Source organism: Hordeum vulgare, chromosome 4H (genome assembly GCF_904849725.1).
Source record: "Hordeum vulgare subsp. vulgare chromosome 4H, MorexV3_pseudomolecules_assembly, whole genome shotgun sequence".
Classification (NCBI taxonomy): Eukaryota; Viridiplantae; Streptophyta; class Magnoliopsida; order Poales; family Poaceae; genus Hordeum; species Hordeum vulgare.
In genome coordinates, this window is record NC_058521.1 from 516344785 (window position 1) to 516356168 (window position 11384).

Genomic DNA, 11384 nt, shown 5'->3' on the forward strand with positions numbered 1-11384 from the left:
GCTAGAAGAACCCTTTATATAGTGGGGGGAAAAATCAGACCGTTTTCCCACTCTCTGCCCGAGATCCAGCGGTACTACCACTGAGAAGGAGCGGTACTACCGCTGCCTGGCGGTACTACCGCTGGTTGCAGCGGTACTACCGCTGGGGCTTCCAGCGGTACTACCGCTGGCCCCTTGGTAGTGCATAAGCACTACTACCGCCGGGAAAGTCTTCGCAAAAGGGTCCGTCCACGAACTACCGCTAGGTAGGTGGAACAAGGCACCTGGAGCGGTACTACCGCTGACCAGGGGGCGGTACTACCGCTGGCTAGCGGTACTACCGCTGTCAAGTGGCGGTACTACCGCCAGACAGCGGTACTACCGCTGGCTGCAGCGGTACTACCGCTGGCAGTCCAGCGGTACTACCACTGGGGACCATTTTGCAGAGATGCTCAAGACGAAATAGGCGAGGGCCGCTCCAAACACAGAAGGGGAGAATTGTGATGAGTGCGTGTGTAAAGATAGATTCCACCCAAACCTTTCCACTACGGATCCCCTCTTAATAGTACGGCTTTCCTATGACTCAAATAAAGAGAATCGTAGAGAGCGCCGTGTTTCCGTTCCAGAAGAGAGGAGACGAGTTGTCTTGTGCCGTTGACGAGTGTTACCTGAAACCTTGACACACACGATTAGTCCTGTACGGTACTGTCATCAATCACCAAAATTACTTAGGCATAAACTATGCCTCAACACATGGGACTACAGTGTTAACATTGCGTCGGACTGCAAACAAGTTGTCAGTCACATCCCTGATGGTAAAGGAGGGAACTGTGCATGCATTATTAGACAAATAAGAGAAATTGTTAGATTATTTTCTAGTTGTAATTTATGTCATGAACTACATGCTTCGAATGTTGAAGCACACACGATAGCTAGGTATGGTGTCTCCCTCCCCTGGGGTAGACATTTGTGGTTAGGGTCACCACATGATCTTGATGTAATCCATCGAAGCTGCTTCCGTCGTCGGCCATCGGGTCGGAGGGTGGGGGATTGGAAGTGGAGTGGACGGAGAGTGAACTGCTAGATGTCTAGGGTTTTTGGATTGGGGTATTTAGTGGGTCCGTGGTGGGCCGAGATGACATGGCAGTGGGAGTCAACGGTTGGCCAAACCTGTGAGGCGGGCGTGTCCGGGCGCGCCGAGCTCCCCCATATCTGCCACATACTTGCGATGGATATGAGAGGTACCGGTCAGCCCGGGCGTTTGAGGCCGATTTGAGAGGTCCATCTGGGTCTGATTTTTGTGACCGAGTAGTGACCGGACGACCTGCATGGACGTTTGAGGAGCGTTTGAGGGGTTCGGTTGTAGATGCTCTAAGTTCTCTTATAGAAATATATCATCTAGCACTTGGGATTCTTCTTCCTCTGACTTTATATTTCTCTAAACATTGTAAATGACATTGCCATGATTTGAGAAATAAAGTCTTTTTTAGAGAATAAAGTCTTTATGCAGTAAAAAAACTCATGCACAACCGGTTTAATTGTTGATCAGATATTAAATCATAATATAACTAGTAGAACTATTATCACCTTCTCATTGAAATAAGGAACAAAATGCAGTGCCCCACTTCGAGTGGCAACCGAGCCACTCAACTTCAGCTTTTCGATCATTCTGTTATTACTTTGCTATGTTGTCACCCCATTCCAAATTCGTGTTCTCTTCAAGTCTATCAATTTGTTGAGTTTCATCATTCCTAACACATGGACTAACATATAGGAGTGGCTTCGCTTCAGCTCTACGTTGTCACCCAAATCATAATATGTTCGCTTCAGCTCTACGTCATCATCCTAACTTTGAGTGTCTTCCAACATCTGCCATTCACTCCCCCCAAGTTCTGAAAAATTGAACAATTTTCATCCAATTTTACAATGATATACATAAAAAATCCCAAATTGCTCTCATTTTTCCCTTTTAAGCATTGCATGAGCGTTGATAGTTCCACTCATATGAACCCTCCTACCCCGGATTAAAATTATCCATACAAAGTAAAATAGCTAGAATGCCATGATCAATGTGTAGCACTTGTGTTATAAAATTTGTTGTTATCAAAACAATTTTTTTCTGCATTTTTCCATAAAAAATCACATGAAACAAATTCTTCTCACTTGAGTTGATGTCTCGTACAACATATGTGTATTTTGTTATGCAAATGATTGCATGCATCATCATCCTTTTAGCTGGCTATTATGAAACAACTTCATGACGGAGCATCCATGCCCTACTCTATGCATTCCCATATTTCTCTCACATTCTCATGCTCCTTGCCCTTCCCGTTGACACCACAAATTTCACCAAGTAGGGGATCCTAACAATTCAAAAGTCCTTCACAGAAAACCAAATCAATATCATATGTGCATATTTTGTTATTGGTTCTCCATATTTCTCCTACAACCTAAGTTGCCAAACTTTATCGTGGTTCAACATGATTACATGCTTCTTTCTTTGATACACACCTTAAACAATTGAAATAAAACAACTTTCATCAAGTAGGGGATCATAACAATGCATAATTCTTTCACAAAAAAAGAATCAATATCGGATGTGCATATTTTGCTATCTCAACCATTTACAATCCCTCAGATGGTTGTCATATTTATCCTACAACCTAAGTGGCTAAAGTTTACCATGGTTATCGGGATTACATGCTTGTTTCTTTGATACACACCTAACAAAATTAAAATCTTCGCTCGTAAGATTATTTTTATTTATAGTAACACGACTAAACAAAATAAAAGAACTATTATCACCTTCTCACCAAAATAAGGAACAAAATGCAGTGCCCCACTTCGAGTGGCAACAAAGGCAACCTCGACTTGCACCACGGATGCAAACCCCACAATCCAAGGAAGAGCCATAACATCATGCAAAAATCACAATAAGTATTACTCCCTCCGTTCCTTTATATAAGGTGTATCTGTTTTCTGTTTTTTTTCTTCAGAATGTAAGGTGTATTTCTTCTAATTCCTCATAATTCTCTTGTTAGAATGCTATGATCAATGTGTAGCACTTGTGTTGTCAAATTTGTTGTTATAAAAACAATCTGTTTCCGTGTTTTCCATAAAAAAATCACATGAAACAAATTCTTCCCACTTGAATTGATGACTCGTACAACATATTTGTATTTATTATGCAAATGATTGCATGCATCATCATCCTTTTAGCTGGCTATTATGAAACAACTTCATGACAGAGCATCCATGCCCTACTCTCTGCACTCCACTATTTCTCTCACATGCTCATGCTCCTTGTCCTTCCCGTTGACACCACAACTTTACCAAGTAGGGCATACTAACAATGCAAAATTCTTTCATAGAAAACCGAATCAATATCAGATGTGCATATTTTTCCATTGGTTCTCCATATTTATCCTACAACCTAAGTTGCCAAACTTTATCGTGGTTCAACATGATTACATGCTTGTTTCTTTGATACACACCTTAAACAATTGAAATACAACAACTTTCATCAAGTAGGGGATCATAAATGCATAATTCTTTCACAAAAACCGAATCCATATTGGATGTGCATATTTTTCGATCTCAACCATTTATAATCCCTCAGATGGTTGTCAGATTTCTCCTACAACCTAAGTGGCTAAAGTTTATCATGGTTATCAGGATTACATGCTTGTTTCTTTGATACAGACCTAAAACAATTAAATCTTTGTTCATAAGATTCTTTGTATTTATCGTAACACAACTAATCAAAATAGAAGAACTATGATCACCTTCTCATCGAAATAAGCAAAAAAATGCAGTGCCCCACTTCGAGTGGCAACAAAGGCAACCTCGACTTGCAGCCATGGATGCAAACCCCACAATCCAAGGAAGAACCATGATATCATGCAAAAAGTCATAATAAGTACTACTCCCTCTGTTCCTTTATATAAGGTGTATTTGTTTTGTGATAAATTTCAGAACGTAAGGTGTATTTCTTCTAATTCCTCATAATTCTATTGTTAGCCCACAAGAAAAAAAGGAAAGTATACCTCTCCCGATTGTCTTTATCTCTCTTTGTTGCAAAAGAAGAAAAGTATCTCTTTGTCGATTGCATGTATCTCTTACTTTCCTGGATTAGCTGATTTACTTGTCGCTAACCAGCAAATTTGCCAAGGGTTATTTCATCCTAACTTTTATATCACTATGTGTATTGGTCATCCTGTCGAAAATAATACATGTTCCATAAAGGGATGAGGGGGTATCTTGCTACGGGTGATAATACACCTAGTTAAATGCTTGTGCGTTGCTACGGGCGATCATACACATGAAATGTATTGCTAAGGTGCCAATGCATGCAAATCAATTAAAGACATGATTAAATGACACAAATAACTTCGTGATAAAAGTGATGGAATCATGACCTTCAACCTCCCCCTCTATCCACCAAAATAGATCTCTAACATGGTTGTACATATTTCTTCTATTTTGGGGATGAATTATGCAAACATATTCTAACATGTAATTGTAATTAGCAAATTGTAATAATGTTTTCCTCATGTTGCCTTATTCCTCTCGTCGACCCGACCACCTCTATATGTCTAATCGCCCACCACTACCGGCCCGACACTAACACTTCTGACCATCCCTCTAGACCCCACCGCCATTTCTAATGCTGGTGACCCCACACACTCAGGCGAGCCGATCACATCCACCTGCCTAATCATCTGTTGTCGTCGCCCCGCCCAAGCTGTGTCCACCCTCGACCATTCATTTAAACCTCTCCACCATCTCCAACGTCGATGAACCCGCACACCCATTAACCCGACCACCTCCACCTTCCTAAATCCTAATCATCCGCCCGCTCAAGCCGCCACAACCCCAACCATCCCTCTAAGCTCCGCCCCCATCTCCAATGTTGGTGACCCCACGCACCCCGCAATCGAACCCATTAACCTTGACCTCTTCGCCAGGTTTTTCAAACTCATCTTGGTAAACATCAACGACCTTAAGCCTACTAAGCTCGAACCAAATCTCCATAAATCATGTCAATCATCGATGGTTTTATTTAGATAGCTAAATATGTAAAATTGAGACACACTTTTACTATAGAAGTCTTGAGCAGAGCATCGAGCATTCGTGTAGCTTCATTTGTATATGTATGTATACAACAATGACAAAATCATCCTTTTCAACATTGACAAGAACAAATGCATATTTGATCCTCTTACATTAGTTAATGAATAAGATTGCGAAAGTATATGTGCCTCATGCTCTACAGGTTGTCAATGAGCGTATGCTTGTACTCATATTCGACTACTATATGTTAAGCCGGAATAACTAACTGTCCTCCATCACCTCTTCCAAATCTCACAACCTCCAATCCTTGATGCACACAACCGACTTTCACCCGAAGCATTTCTTTTCCCTCATCTCCTTTATATGGTGAGGCTTCCATGGAACAAAGGAAGAACGATAAATATTCTTACAATATCATCAACGAAACACCAATTCCAAATAAGTTTATATTGCTACATGTAAGTTCCACTTAGGTACTTACCAATTGTGGAGCACTCTAATAGTACAAATGAATTGTTTTGCACACCGAAGGACATCGAACATACAACTCTCAAATTATACTATCTATTCAGATTGTAAAAGGAAAAATAGAGCAATGCCATTTCAAAGAAGTTCCATGCCAATATGTTATCCTTTTGTAGTTTTCATAAAACGCAGATCACAAATGTCAGTACATGGATAAATATATTGGCATATAGACAAGAAATATACAAGGTAAATTATGTAGATGCAACAGTACAAGAAGAGTGACTCATCATTGCATTATGGTGATTGTGCTGACCGACAACACTAAAATATAAGAAGCTCATTCAAAACAAACACTTAATATGTCTGAAAATTACAACAGAGGAAGATATAGATGTAGATACCTAATAAAGTTCAAAGAATCTACTGCTGACAAAGATGCTTTACATGATATAAAGAGTGGTAGATCGAGAAGTACACTCAAGAAGTACGTGGGGAGTGGTAAAGTCAGAGGTACATCACTTCCTAGCAGATGGTCGTTACCATAATGTGGCCATGCATATTAGTACTACATAGCAATACTATAATCTGAATGTACATGCAAATTACATTTAATTTAATTCTAGATATCATAATAAAAGTATATAATGAAATTGGAGTAGTGCCCCTAGTTTACCACATCAGCTATATCTTATACTCCCTTAGTCCAAAAATAAGTGTCTTCGATTTAGTACAACTTTATACTCTCTTTTTTGCCGGGAATAGTACAACTTTGTACTACATTTATACTAAATCAAAGGCACTTGATTCGGGATGGAGGGACTATATGTTTTCATCAAAAGATCTACATGATTTAATTTTTGCATTCTTATTAAGAAAACTAAAGGCTCTTTAAGTATTGACATATGATCACACGCCTCAAATTTCTATCTACAAACTTTGAGCTTGGCAGTAAAGACTTGCAATATAATTATCCTTACTGATTCTAATTAGGCACTATAGAAATCTACAAAAATAATCACTACCTTAACTGTGTAATAACTAAGGAAAAGTTTTCTTACATGTTATGATAATCATGCTAGTATAACTATGAACATTAGGAATTCACTTTGGTGTCTTCATTTGAAAGAAAGAAACACCAACAATCATGAGACCCTTGAGGAGTCATGACATGATCCTGAGTCTGATCTGCTATAAGATGTCTATCCTCCCTCATATTCAGATCAAGTGTGCAGAACACCCAACCAAGGGATTTACTAAATAATCATGGAGTACATACATAACAGAACATGATTTGGGGCTTCAGGGTCAAATGTACGTATTGCCTTTTGCTTACATGTTAGATGACAAAGCCGATGAAGAACAGTGCGATGGTTCTGAAGTAGGATTTGTGAGGATTGTAAGGGAGCTTCACGTGCCTCACTCACAAATTTAAAACCCGGCAATCGAAATGTGGAATGTCATCCAAAATTGAAGTAGTATTTATGTGAACAAATGCCACATAAGGAAATATACCAGCACAACACCTATGTCCAGCAGCTTCCTATGGAGATTCTCAAAATGCATAGCAGAAGGACAAGGAGTCTGTCACATAGCAAGCGATCTCCCAAAATGCATAGCAGAAGGACAAGGAGTCTGTCACATAGCAAGCGATCTCCCAAAATGCATAGCAGAAGGACAAGGAGTCTGTCACATAGCAAGCAACATGTCATTAATAATTTGCATGTCAGTTCAATTTTTTGTGTGGGATCTTCATTTCCTATGTAAAAAAACCATGGTATTCCAAACTTCTCTACCAAGCTAGATCATTTTCGGGGGGGGGGGGGTTTGACCGCCGCAAGATCCAAAATTGTAACCCAGAGCTGATGAGGCCATAGGCTCTCAACACATCACCACAACATCCTATGTGGAATAATTTATAGAAGCAATGCAATCTTTTCAATTTTGATGAAAGGAGATAGAAAGATCAGACTTATGCTGAGAAAATTAATTGTTATGGTCTAAAAATAGATGAAGTGACCCGTGTTCATTCAGACGACGTATGCATTAAAAAATACTACAAGAATGTTAAATAAATCTGTATGTGTGTCAGAAAAACCATAGTGACTATTCTGTGCAGAAAAGAAAAGTACGAATTACATGATGCACCAATATCTACATCATGTTCCTTCATTTGTTTGCAGTATTTGAGCCCTCACTCGGTGATTTCAAGAAGTAGGGCATTATACTAAAAAATATGGTAATTAAGATTGTTAACCTACTCATGTTTTTCAACCTGTAAGGTACTTGATGGATATAAGAGATACTTATGTGTATTCTCCTTGGTGATTAATTGTTTCATCAACCCACTGTTGGGGAACGTTGCATGGGAAACAAAAAAATTCCTATGCACACATAAGATCTATCCATGGTGATAACCATCTACAAGAGGAGAGATCGTGTAACGCCCAAGATGTGACCCTATCCTTATTTTGGCGCAAGGGCCTCGATAGGGATAGAAGCGCATCTCGTCGTTTTGCAAGAATGAATATCGTTACAAGTACATGTACTGAAGAGAAGAGTATATGGAATTGGCTTACACTCGCCACAAGCTACATCAGAGTCACATCAGTACAATACATAAATATCACGAAGAAGAGCAGGGTCCGACTACGGACGAAAACAAACGAGAAAAGAACGATGTCCATCCTTGCTATCCCAGGCTGTCAACCTGGAACCCATCCTAGATCGACGAAGAGGAAGAAGAAGAAAATCCAAATGAACAACCATCGCGCTCACGTCTTAATATCCTTACCTGTACCTGCAACTGGTGTTGTAGTAATCTGTGAGCCACAGGGGACTCATCAATCTCATTTCCAAAGGTATCAAGACTAGCAAAGCTTAATGGGTGAGGTATGGTTAAGTGGTGAGGCTGCAACAAGCGACTAAGCATTTATATGAGGTGGCTAACTTACGAGTACAAGAATAAGAGGGGGGTGATCTACGCATAGCGGACGTGAACTACTGGTGATCAAATGAATGATCCTGAACACCTACTTACGTCACACATAACCCCACAGTGTCCTCGATCGGAGAAGGAGCTCACGAAAGAGATAGTCACGGTTACGCACTCAGTTGGCAAGTTTTAATTAAGTTAACTTCAAGTTATCTAGAACCGGATGTTAAACAAAGTTTCCACGTTGCCACATAACCACAAGCATGGTTTTCCGAAAGATTTAACCCTGCACGGGTGTTACAACTAGTCCATCACAAACTACCACACGCTACGACGGAATGACCTCGATTAGGGAAACCCGTGATCTCCTCGGGTTCCTATTGGAAAACCTCAACCTCGAGTTAGCTCAAAGCATCCTCGGAATCCCTCGCACAAGACGCTCGATAAAGGTAAAACAAGTCCAGCAAGGCCGCGCGACGTGCCGACAATCTCGATAGGAGCCGCGTATCTCGTTCTCAGGGCACAATCAGATGAGCCCAGTGTACAGCGGCCTGATAGAATCACCCGAGTTGCCCCGGGTTGGCCCCGCACACGACTCTATTTTGAACCAGCACCATCAGCACTGACCCTCCCTGTATTATGTTGAATTACTCCTCGGGTAGCGCTAACTCCCTATGTTTTTCAGTATTAACAAAATTATTATGTTGGGAAAATATAGTACCAATGTTGGGCCTTGCCAGACGAGCTTTATCCTAAAACAAGAATCTAGGGGGCCCCCATAACAACCCCAAGCATGTTAGGAGCGCTCATTTATGAAACATAACACCGGTAACCAAAACTAAGGCGACAAAGGTGGAACAAAACACCATGCTAGAAAGGTCGAGCCTTCCACCTTTTACCAAGTATATATGTGCATTAAATTAAATAGCATTTAACATGGTGATATAACAAGGAACCCATGTTATCACATGGAATCAACTGCACCTGCAACTAGCAATGCTAACACATGGTTAAGCAAGCAGTAACATAGCCAATCAGTGGTTTGCTAGGTTGTGATGATGTTGAAGGTTTTCATGGCAATGTTGAGAGGCTGACATTTAACATGTGGTAGGCAACGAGACATAGCAATAGAAACGAAAAACAACTAGCATGGCAATGATAGTAATGGTATCTAGGGAAATGGTCATCTTTCCTGATATCCCGCTTGGAAGAAGAACGACTCCGTGAAGCAAACGAACCGACGTAGTCGAACGAATCCTCACATTCCGACACGCTTGCGGAACTCTATCGAGACGAAGCAAACCGGAAACAAGCATCAACACAGATATTCACCATCGCACATGCACGGCATGATGCACTACCTAATATGATGCATGTCCATTTCAAATATGTAAGGCATGACATGGCAATTCACATCATGCAAACACTACACATTAAGTGAAGTTCAATATGCAACGAGTTGCATATTGACGGAACTCCACATACGAATTATTTAGTTCACTCCCGTTTATTATCACGGCAATATTAAAAGGTTGTTAAATGGCATGGGGTGAAGCACAAATTAATCTACCTAGCTAGGCATTTTAAATGAGGCCGAAAACGACATATAACATCTCCAAAATGACCCTGCGCGTAAAATTCTAATTCTGTCCAGAGTTTTCCTAATCACATTTTAAGTTTGTTAAAAAGCAAAACAAAGTGGATCATGTGATTCTACACGTTGTTCTACTCGATTTACATATATAGATCATCTTCAATGGACCTACGGATCAAAAGTTACGGGTAAAACGATATTAGCACGGCACGACACGCAAAACGATGCAACCAGCAAGCTTAACAATTTTAATGATGCGTGAGAGTTGGAAAACATTAATCTACGCAAAATTCTACACATTTAACATATATAAACAATTCCGATCCGACGCACGGTTTAAAAACTACGGGCATTTAAAAACTATGCATTTTCCTGAAATTAATAAATTCGCACGACACAAAAAATGAGGTGTATTGCGATCGATCCCAAGACCCCCACGGTTGCAAGCCTACAGGCTAACCAGATGGGCTAACAATGGGCCGCTGATGCAAGGAGGATATAACAAAAAATGTACACATGCTCGTTTTAACTCAAAACAAAACCCAAAATAGGGTTGACTAGGATTTGATCCCTGGTCTCCTGGGTGGAGGTTCAACGTCGTGACCAGCTGGGCTACGATGGATTCGTGGTAAAAAGGGATGCCCACGCTAGATGAATAAATGACCACACCAAATCTCAACCTAAACAAAATTGAATCGCAAGGTTACAACTGAACCTGAGAAACACCAGGTCAGCCATGGCGGCTGCAGCAGGTCAACGCCGTCGGCAGCACGTCCGGCATGGCGATCCAGAGGCGGGGACGCCGGATCTGGGGCGGGGCTGCCTGGATCCGTCCATTCCCGGCGATCTCGAGGTGAGGCGGCGATCTCCTCGTGCACATCCATGGCAGGGATGACCTATGGGAGGTAGAGAGGAGAGATAGGTGAGGGGAAGAAGAAGAGAGGGAGAAGAAGGGAGAGGGAGGAGGCGCTCCGACCTGCTCCGGGCCTAGCGGTGATGGCTCGCCGGAGGGGGTGACATCCGTGCAAAAGAAGGCGAAGCAGGAAGCTTGGGAGGCTCTGGATCGGGAACTCCTCTCCCGATCTGGAGCGAGGAGGCGGGCGAGCTTCGCGGGCCCCGCACGGGCCTAGGGGGCCTCGATGGCTGAGGAGAGAGGAGGGGTTGGCTGTGCGGCGGCTAGGGGTGGGGAATGCACAGAAATTGAGGGGAGGATTAGGGTTAGGTCCTAAAATGGAAGGGGGCTGTCTATTTATGGACAGGGGCTAGGGTTAGGGGTTTTGTCCGTTTTCAGAGTGTTCGATCTCGGTCGGACGGCTCCTGTAGCGGGGTTGGCTAGGA